Source organism: Triticum dicoccoides, chromosome 3A (assembly GCF_002162155.2).
Source record: "Triticum dicoccoides isolate Atlit2015 ecotype Zavitan chromosome 3A, WEW_v2.0, whole genome shotgun sequence".
Taxonomy (NCBI): Eukaryota; Viridiplantae; Streptophyta; class Magnoliopsida; order Poales; family Poaceae; genus Triticum; species Triticum dicoccoides.
Genome location: NC_041384.1, coordinates 638,889,780 through 638,899,664, shown reverse-complemented (window position 1 = coordinate 638,899,664; position 9,885 = coordinate 638,889,780). Strand labels below are relative to the sequence as shown.

Genomic DNA, 9,885 nt, shown 5'->3' with positions numbered 1-9,885 from the left:
GGTCATCGATGTGGTGAATCATCTCATTTTGGAAGACAATGACCATTAGACCCACCTAACTGTAACATAAACAGACTACACCATTCAGATCTACATCAATAAGTTGTTCGATAAAAACAAGGGACAACGAAACAATTTTTTTACGAAGAAGACCATAGAAATAAACAAATAATAATCCCATAAAGAGTTAGACTCATCTAGATAAGACTTAATTACATCTTAGGGAAAGTAGTGGCTGCACCCACTTTCGGTGCACCCACGCAAGAAAATATATCAAAACATTTAGAAAAAATATGAAACTTCGTGAAAATGATCATCAATAAATGTTATGAGGGCTTGCAAAGTTTGGTGGTCAAATAACATTCGAGAAGCGCTCTACAAAAAAGACAAAATTGCAAAATCTGCTCAAACAGTGCACATACATTTTGACTAATTTTCAGTGATTTTGTCTTTTTTGTAGAGAGCTCCTCGAATGTTATTTGACCACTAAATTTTGCAAGCCCCCATAACATTTGTTGATGATCATTTTCACGAAGTTTCAGATTTTTTCGAAATGTTTTGATATGTTTTTTTGCATGGGTGCACCGAGAGTGGGTGTAGAAGAACCACTCTTGACATTAACTTGAAAAAATATCGCAAGAACCTCCGTGTAGACTCAAATGTCATAGAAGTTTGATAGGACATTATTAATTATCATCTAACTGAGAATTAGCAAATTTATTGTTTCTAAACTGCTATATGATCTCATCTTTGTGATCTGGGATCCAAAGACGAAATCTGATAGGTGCAACAGGTAGGATAAAAGATGTTGCAGTGAGTAGTAACTGTAATTTTTCATGATAGCAAAGGACGGGCACCAACGGCTCAAAGAATTGTCGGAAGTTTTGCGCACACAAGGAGTAATAATCAATAGAAATACCAAGAAACAATATAAAAGGAAAAGAGAGAAAAATTGTTCCAAGTCCGACTTGCCGGATTCGAACCAGCGACCTAAGGATTAATCTGCACAAACTACAGTCCTCCGCTCTACCAACTGAGATAAAGTCGGATTGTGCGGATGTTCATATTGTACGGTTAATAGACAAAAGACATATTCGATTTACACGTCCAATGCATGATGCTAAATGGATCATCAGTACTTTTATTCTTGAGCAGGTACTTGATTTCCGTAGTTTGTAGTGACTAGTTATCAAAGCACTTCTCCATCAGATTACGCATGGACATTTTCTTTTGAGAAACGACTATTTATGTTTCATACGATCTGTTGATAGTTTTGTGCACATTATCAGTATAACATCTAGATCAATAAAAATAGAACACCATGATTTATAGCAAGAGAAAGCGCGAAACCCATTCCCCACAAGAGTCATCTGTCACCCCCGGACGGTTTCGCTCCTTTTTGCCCCCAGTGACTTCGATGCTCGCTGCGGAGTGCTCAATTCTACAATGCTTGTGATGTTCTGTGTAGTGTCCAGTTGGTACTTTCAGGTTTTCTGAAGATTTCTTCGTCTCTCCACAATGCAGTGCGTAGCTGGGTAACAGGGAAATGCGAGAGAAGCAGCATCGCCTTTCGCCAGTGCACCTTGCCCGCTACACAAACAAGGACACAAGGTGGATTGTCAAAAAAGAGTCAACCGATATTAAAGTAGGAAAATGAAAGGAAACAGAGCAAGATAAGATAAGGTAGACGGTCATAGAAGAGTCAAATGATGCTTTATCTAGATGGAACATATTAAGTCGCCCCCAATTCACTGCAAATTTTGTTCAAAACTTATTTTATGGCAATTGATATCCTTAACTGTATCCTATATCATTTTTCCTAGTTGCCTGTACTTATTTTTTTTCTTAATTCAGTATAGTTGTCAGTTGATCTCTTTATCAGCATGAATCAGATTACACCAACTTATCGCGTAATAGTGTTCTTAATTTAGCACCTTATCTTTGGTTGTGTATTTATTCCTAATTAATTACAAATAATATTCTTCGCTTATATGAGCACACAACCACTATAAAAAGAGCCTACTTATCATTTGGCTAGCCCAACAATTCATAGAGGCAAAAAAAAATCCCCTCTGTAGCGACTTGTAAGTCTCCAATTCATATCCTGGGGCTTGGACGTTTGCAACAAAAAGACGAAGAACATGAAGGTTTTACTCTTAGAGCATCTCTAGCAGACCTCTTAAAATCGCAAATTGTAAAACTGAGATACGGATTGGAAAAAAAATGCATTTTAAGGGTTTATTTTAGCTACGACCGAACAGATACCATAAAACAAACTGTAAAACTGGGATAAAGAACTCCTTCCTCCAGTCCGGCTGCTGCCGCCCCTTCCCCAAGCCGATCATGCCCAACTCCGTCGGCAGCGCCCCATCGCCCGTCGGCCGCGCCCCATCAGCATGCCGGCCGCACCCAGCCTCGCCGGCCATGCCCCGTCGCCTCCGCCGGCTGCGCCCAGCCTCACTGGCCACGCCCCGTCGCTTCCGCCGTCCGCGCCTTGCTCTATTGCCAGCCGCACCGACCGAGCCATGCCCCTTTGCCTGCGCGCCGGGAGGATTCCGGCGGCCAGGCTGAGGTCATGGGAGGCCACGGCGATGTCGAGCTCGTCCAATTCAAACCGGCGGCGATCGATTGCGGCGTCTAGCGGCCTTTTCCGGTGTGCGGTGATGAATTCCGGCGAGTTTAGGACGGATTTCGGCAAACTCCGCGGCGGCGTATTTGCTCCGACGAGGTTTGACCGGTATACGCCCCCCCTAGGCTCGGCCTTCCAACCTCCAAATATAAGGGTTTCGGGTGTGCATTTTCCGTGGCCCTTAAATTTTTTACAGGTTGGACCACTTTTACGGTTTCTGTTCTGGACACTTTTTTGGACAAAAATTGTAAAACGCAAAAATTATAAGGGTTTGACCACTTATACGGGGTCTGGTAGAGATACTCTTAGCCATTGCACTCCTCACACTATCTTCAGGTATCTCGGGAGTTTGCACTATCATCTTCAATATCCACACTTAGGGAATCATAGTATATTTATGTTGTTGGGCCAAGCAACATTACAACTAATGACTGGTCCGCTTTAACTTTTCTCATTTTCTCTTTTGATATATGTAGATATGGCAACCTCACTCGAATGCATGTTTGTCTACAAAGATGGCTCATGTCAAATCAATGAATGTAGATCCTACTGCAATCAGTTTTTTAGAGCGGAGCCCTCACCCAAAAATCCAAACATGTGCATTCCTCGGGGTCGGGGATGCAAGTGTGTAATATGTGGAGGGGTGCAAGAAGGGATGTAGTGTTTCTTCCAAAGTTGTTGAAGTAACAACATAATAGTGGTGTCACATGTTTTGGCATATTGATGAGAGATTAATGAAAATTATTGCCCTTTCCTTTCTTCTTGTATCTAATTCATCAGTACTCCTTTGGGTGTTATCCTTGTTCATTTCTTCAGACAACCGAAATACACTGCTAAAAGTCATTGTATGCACCGACAAAGCTCTAAATTAAATGCCCTGTACTGATGGATTAATTATCTGATATGTTTGGTAGCTGCCCCACTGTGTTGATGATTGCTGACTGCACTTTTTTCTTGCTTGTGTGCAAGGAGACGGCATAATAATATTAACAAAGTTGCTTTGCATAGACTGAACTGTTGATATAATGTGCCAAAGAAAATTGTGCTGATCCTTATGTTCGAACCATGTCATCCAGATTAAACACTTGCCTGTTGGAGATGCTCTTTGGATTGCTCGCCATAAAGAACTTGACATGGATTATGTTCTTGATTTCATTGTTGAAAGGAAAAATGTGGATGATTTACTTGGCTCAGTTAAAGGCAACAGATACAAAGATCAAAAACCAAGACTGAAGGTACCATCTAAAAATAGCTTTGATTTTTGTCATTAATATTACAAACCTTCCATCGTAACTTTCCCAGTTCTTCATGCTTTCAATTTCTCACTGATAGTAAAAAGGGCAGCCCGGTGCACGTAGCTCCCACTTGCGCAGGGTGCGGGGAAGGGTCCGACCGCTTTGGGTCTATAGTTCGCAGCCTTTTCCTACATTTCTGCAAGAGGCCCGTGACCTCATGGTCACAGGGTAACAACTTTACCGTTGCGCCAAGGCTTCCCTTCCAATTTCTCATTGATAGTGATAAAAAAATTGTATCGTAGATTACCATTTGTTTCTTGTGACAATCCTGATCAGCAGTTGTGGCAACAGAACACATTGTTTTGGTCATGTTGCAAATAAGTTGATGGGCATAGTCATTAGCCTGTTTGGCGGCACAATGGAGGCATCTCTAAACAATTAGATAAAGAACTTCTTATTTTGACGAAGAGCAGCAGCGCATCAGATCTGTGCTTTTTTTAGGTGAAGAACTTTGTGATATATTGTTTATTTTAGATTTCAATTGGGTTCCAGACATGCTGAATACGAAAGGAATGTTTCCCTGCAACGTGCTGAGCGTCTTTTGACCAGCCATGTTTTATGCCCGCATGCTATCCCGTGTGATTTCTTGTTGCTTCAGTTTAATACGAAATAAGGTTTCCCCCCGTTTTGTATTATAAACTATACCACCAATCCACAAGCTCAATGTTCACGGGCAACAACAACAATAAAATAAAATAGGTCTGGCTGGGGCACAGCACAACAAGCCACCAAAAAAAGCAACTAGCTAATCAGGCTCCGGGGGTGGAGGAGGTAACGGTGGCGCGAGGGAGATGGCGGTGGAGCGAAGTCCGGTGATGATGGTGTTGATGCCGTCCTGATGACGTCGCTTGCTAAGCGGCCGCCAAAGCTGCAAGAATCCGCACATTTTGTAAATGGCGTCAGTCGTCCGAAGTGAAATCACATGCCGAGGAGTTTTTTTTTCTTATTCTTTGTTATCATTAATTGAAAAGCATAGCCCATATTTGGGTATGATATGATGAAGGACGATGTTATTAGCAGACATAAGCTTGAGCCTGTAGATTGTGCATCTCTTCCCAAAGAAATTGTATTTCTTGTCCATATATATGAGTTTGTTGTGGTTATTTTAGCAACAATATGACGTGATACCTCCATTTGTTGTATCCTTTGCAGAAATGTGGGCTAAGGAAGCTGATATATCTAGTTGAAGGGGATGTAAACACTATAGATGGATCAGAGAGCATTAAAACAGCGTATGTACTCTTCTCATGAAGCCTGGACGATCATGTTAACCCCTGAATGGCAGTACTTTTTTCTTGTTGTTTAACATTATTAAATATTGTTCCCAATGCTTTGACTGTCAGCCGTATGCCTACTAGTGGAAAAAGTGTTAGCCACAACTTTTGTTGGTAGAGCGCCATTTTGGTGTAGGCCAAATCAGCACGTCAGCTTTACAAGCATAGCGCTGGCGTTGCTTTTTTGAAAACGTCACAAATCTATTGGCCCATATGCACTCACCGTTTGGAAAGCACTGGTGACGTTGGTTTTCTTTGCACGCCATAGTTAATTTGTTAGTGCTGGCGTTCTTTTTCTTTGCACGCCATAGTTAATTTGTTAGTGCTGGCGTTCTTTTTCTTTGCACGTCAGAAACACTTTTCCTATTTGATCAAGTGTTTCAAGTATTTAATTATATTATGCTTTTTTGTCATCATTATTTTTACAATTTTTATCATTTAGGAATTTTATTTCTTTACCACTAGTTAAATTTTGAGTCTTTTATTTTGTCAAGTCTTTCATTAATTTTAGTCTTTTTGTTTGGCATGTGATTAGCTATGGCGTTGCCATTTTATCCAACGTCAGCAATAACCTATCTGAGTCAACTTAGTAAAAGACCTAAGTCACCGCTCTCTCTCATTTCACATCCCATCCGGCCCGGTCGTAGACACAACTCCCCCTGGACCAAAGCCGCCGCCGCCGCCCCGTCGCCACCCCTCGCCGGCACCAAGGTTAGATCCACTACTCTTCCGTTCGCGGACATGCCAAACGACCGGGATTTGCTTTGTGTCATGTAGATTCCAAAGTTAGTTGCATGGATTGCTTTGTGTAGAAATTGTAGTGATAATCGTCCTATTGCTATTGTGTAGAATCCGATATTTATAATGCATTTTTACTTGTATGTCTCCCCTCCGTTGGCGGATCTGAACTAGTTTAGTAGAAATTGATATATAGAATGTGTTATGTTTAAAAATCAGGGCAATTTGTTGTTGTAGGGCTAGTCTTCTATGGGACTCTTATACATTCATACAGTATTTGATTCATCCAAATTTAATACTTATCTGCTGCTGGCAGTCGACACCAGACTTCCATCTCTATATTCTTCAAAGTTATCATTTTAGTTTTTTTCTTCACATTTTTGTATAGGTTGATTGGTATATGTAAATCAAATAGCTTTGCATACAGAAGTTACTCTTATATATATGATAGTATGTGTGTATAGAAGTCAGTTTTCTATATCTTATTTATCAAAATAGATTCATAATTTTATCTATTCTACTTAACTAACAAAATCATGTCTTTCCAACACATGCACTATTCACTATAAAAGTATCTGATTTTGTTTTGATAAAGCTCACACCAAGTATTTGATAATGAAACTTTACAAATCATGTATTTCCAACATGTCATGGGGTTAACACGACAGATGTCCTAGTGTGAGAACTTAGTCATGAGGCCAACACATCTAAGTGGTAGTTTGAACAGGGTTGAGCAGGACGAGAGACGCGAGATTTTATCCAAGTCCGGCCCCTCACGGTGGAGGTAATAGCCTACATCCTGCTTGATTGGTATTGATGATGACGATGATCTCGATTACAAAGGCGGTGTTTTGCTACCTCTATCTCGAGAGCATCTACTCTGATCTTGTCTAAGACTTATCTGTCTAAGACCTATCTATTGTGACCTGTCAAAACTCTGACCCTCTTGGGGTGCCCCGCCCCTCTTTATATAAGTTGAAGGGGTGGGTTACATGTAGAGACCTAGTAGGATTAGGACTTAGCCTATTTCTGGCTTCTTCTCATAGGCTTCTTATCTCTGGGATTCTCTTCGTGGGCTTCTTAACGCATGGGATTCTTATTTCCAGGCAGCTCATTTTCATGGCCAAGTACTTGCCGGGTTAGGATCTGTCTGTCGGCTTACAACTGTCTGTCGGGTTACAACTGTCTGCCGGGTTACAATATGTCTGTCGGGTTAAAATTGTCTGCCAGGTCAGGATCTGCCGGGTTAAGTCCAGAGATGACTTAACGCCATGAGCCGGGTTAAACCATAGGTAATTCCCCCGACATAACACATGAACTACTTTACATTGCATATTATCTTGATCGTATATATACGCGGTGTGTTTGTGGTCATGGCCAATTCTGGACGCAACAAGGAGTCGGTGTGCGATGTGGACATGGCCAACAATGAATTCTTAAACACTTTTGAGTATGTCATCAAGAGCGTGCAAGGGGCAAATGACGATCTAAAGGGGGAGATTAAAGAGCTACGCAAGGATGCTGTTCGGCTCGTTCATGAGACTAATCAGTTTAGGGACGAGAGGGATAAGCTCGTCGAGGATCGGGATAAACTGAAGTAGGAGAGGAGACGCCTCAGGGTGAGAGGATTGACCTGAAGATGGACATAGATCATTTCAGAAGAGAAGGAGAGGCAGATAGAAAGAAGCTTCTCTAGCTGGGCATACTCCTTGATGAAGATTAGCTTTTTAAGTAGCTAGCTAGTTAATCTTATTAGTTGATGATGATCGAGTAACTAGAGTACTTGAGTGAACTTTTGTGAAGTTTAATATCAACTTGTTGAATTCATGATCCTCTTATGTAATGATTATCTGTTAAGTAAGTACATAGTGTCCTCTTTTCCTTTCAACTTATACAATGTTCTTTACGCATACAACTTATACAATGTTCTTTACGTATACAACTTATACAATTTTACTTGTGAGTCCTCTTTTCCTTCCAACTTATACAATGTTCTTAATTTACATATACAACTTATACAATGTTCTTTACATATACAACTTATACAATCATAGTTACTCATTGCAACAGATGTGACCAGTGTATGTACACACACATCCTTAGCTGCTCCTCGGTCTATTAATGTACAGAACAATTCAACATGTCTGTAGAACAGTGGCATCCGAGCCAGGTCTATGCGTAGGTGTTATATGCACTTGTAGAACACAAAGGACTTGTGGGTGTGGGTATATATATATATTGCTTGCCGTCACTAGTTGATTCTTGATTCAGCGGTATTGTTGGATGAAGCGGCTCAGACCGACATTACGCGTACGCTTACGCGAGACTGGTTCTACCGACGTGCTTCGCGCATAGGTGGCTAGTGGGTGTCAGTTTCTCCAACTTTATTTGAATCGGATTCAATGTACAGGGTTCTTTCTAAGGATCAAAAAGCAATCACTATACTGCGTTGTGGTTTTTGATGTGTAGGTAAGAACGGTTCTTGCTCAGCCCGTAGCAGCCACATAAAACTTGCAACAACAAAGTAGAGGACGTCTAACTTGTTTTTGTAGGGCATGTTGTGATGTGATATGGTCAAGACATGATGCTAAGTTTTATTGTATGAGATGATCATGTTTTGTAAAAGAGTTATCAGCAACTGGCATGAGCCATATGGTTGTCGCTTTATTGTATGAAATGCAATCTCCATGTAATTGCTTTACTTTATCACTAAGCGGTACCGATGGTCGTAGAAGCAATAGTTGGCGAGACGACAATGATGCTTCGATGGAGATCAAGGTGTCAAGCCGGTGATGATGGTGATCATAACGGTGCTTTGGAGATGATGATGGCCATATCATATCACTTATATTGATTGCATGTGATGTTTATTCTTTATGCATCTTATTTTGCTTAGTTCGGCGGTAGCATTATAAGATGATCTCTCACTAAATTTCAAGGTATAAGTGTTCTCCCTGAGTATGCACCGTTGCTACAGTTCGTCATGCCGAGACACCACGTGATGATCGGGTGTGATAAGCTCTACGTTCACATACAACGGGTGCAAAGCCAGTTTTGCACACGCAGAATACTCGGGTTAAACTTGACGAGCCTAGCATATGCAGATATGGCCTCGAAACACTGAGACCGAAAGGTCGAGCATGAATCATATAGTAGATACGATCAACATAGTGATGTTCACCATTGAAAACTACTCCATCTCACGTGATGATCGGACATGATTTAGTTGATATGGATCACGTGATCACTTAGATGATTAGAGGGATGTCTATCTAAGTGGGAGTTCTTAAGTAATATGATTAATTGAACTTCAATTTATCATGAACTTAGTACCCGGTAGTATTTTGCATGTCTATGTTGTTGTAGATATATGGCCCGTGCTGTTGTTCCGTTGAATTTTAATGCGTTCCTAGAGAAAGCTAAGTTGAAATATGATGGTAGCAATTACACGGAGTGGGTCCGTAACTTGAGGATTATCCTCATTGCTGCATAGAAGAATTACGTCCTGAAAGCACCGCTAGGTGACAAACCTGCTGCAGGAGTAACACCAGATGTTATGAACGTTTGGCAGAGCAAAGCTGATGACTACTCGATAGTTCAGTGTGCCATGCTTTACGGCTTAGAACCGGGACTTCAACGACATTTTGAATGTCATGAAGCATATGAGATGTTCCAGGAGTTGAAGTTAATATTTCAAGCAAATGCCCGGATTGAGAGATATGAAGTCTTCAATAAATTCTATAGCTGCAAAATGGAGGAGAATAGTTCTGTCAGTGAACATATACTCAGAATGTCCGGGTACCACAACCACTTGACTCAGCTGGGAGTTAATCTTCCTGATGATAGTGTCATTGACAGAGTTTTTCAATCACTGTCACCAAGCTACAAGAGCTTCGTGATAAACTATAATATGCAAGGGATGGATAAGACGATTCCCGAGCTCTTCACA

The 9,885-nt window shown here is 41.1% G+C and overlaps 1 non-coding gene across 1 annotated transcript; it reads right to left on the bottom strand.

Annotated features, from left to right (window-relative positions):
• Nucleotides 1–962: 962 nt before the first annotated feature.
• On the bottom strand, nt 963–1,048 carry TRNAY-GUA. The gene is given in 2 exon segments: nt 963–998; nt 1,012–1,048. It is a non-coding gene; the product is annotated as a tRNA-Tyr (tRNA).
• Nucleotides 1,049–9,885: the final 8,837 nt, after the last annotated feature.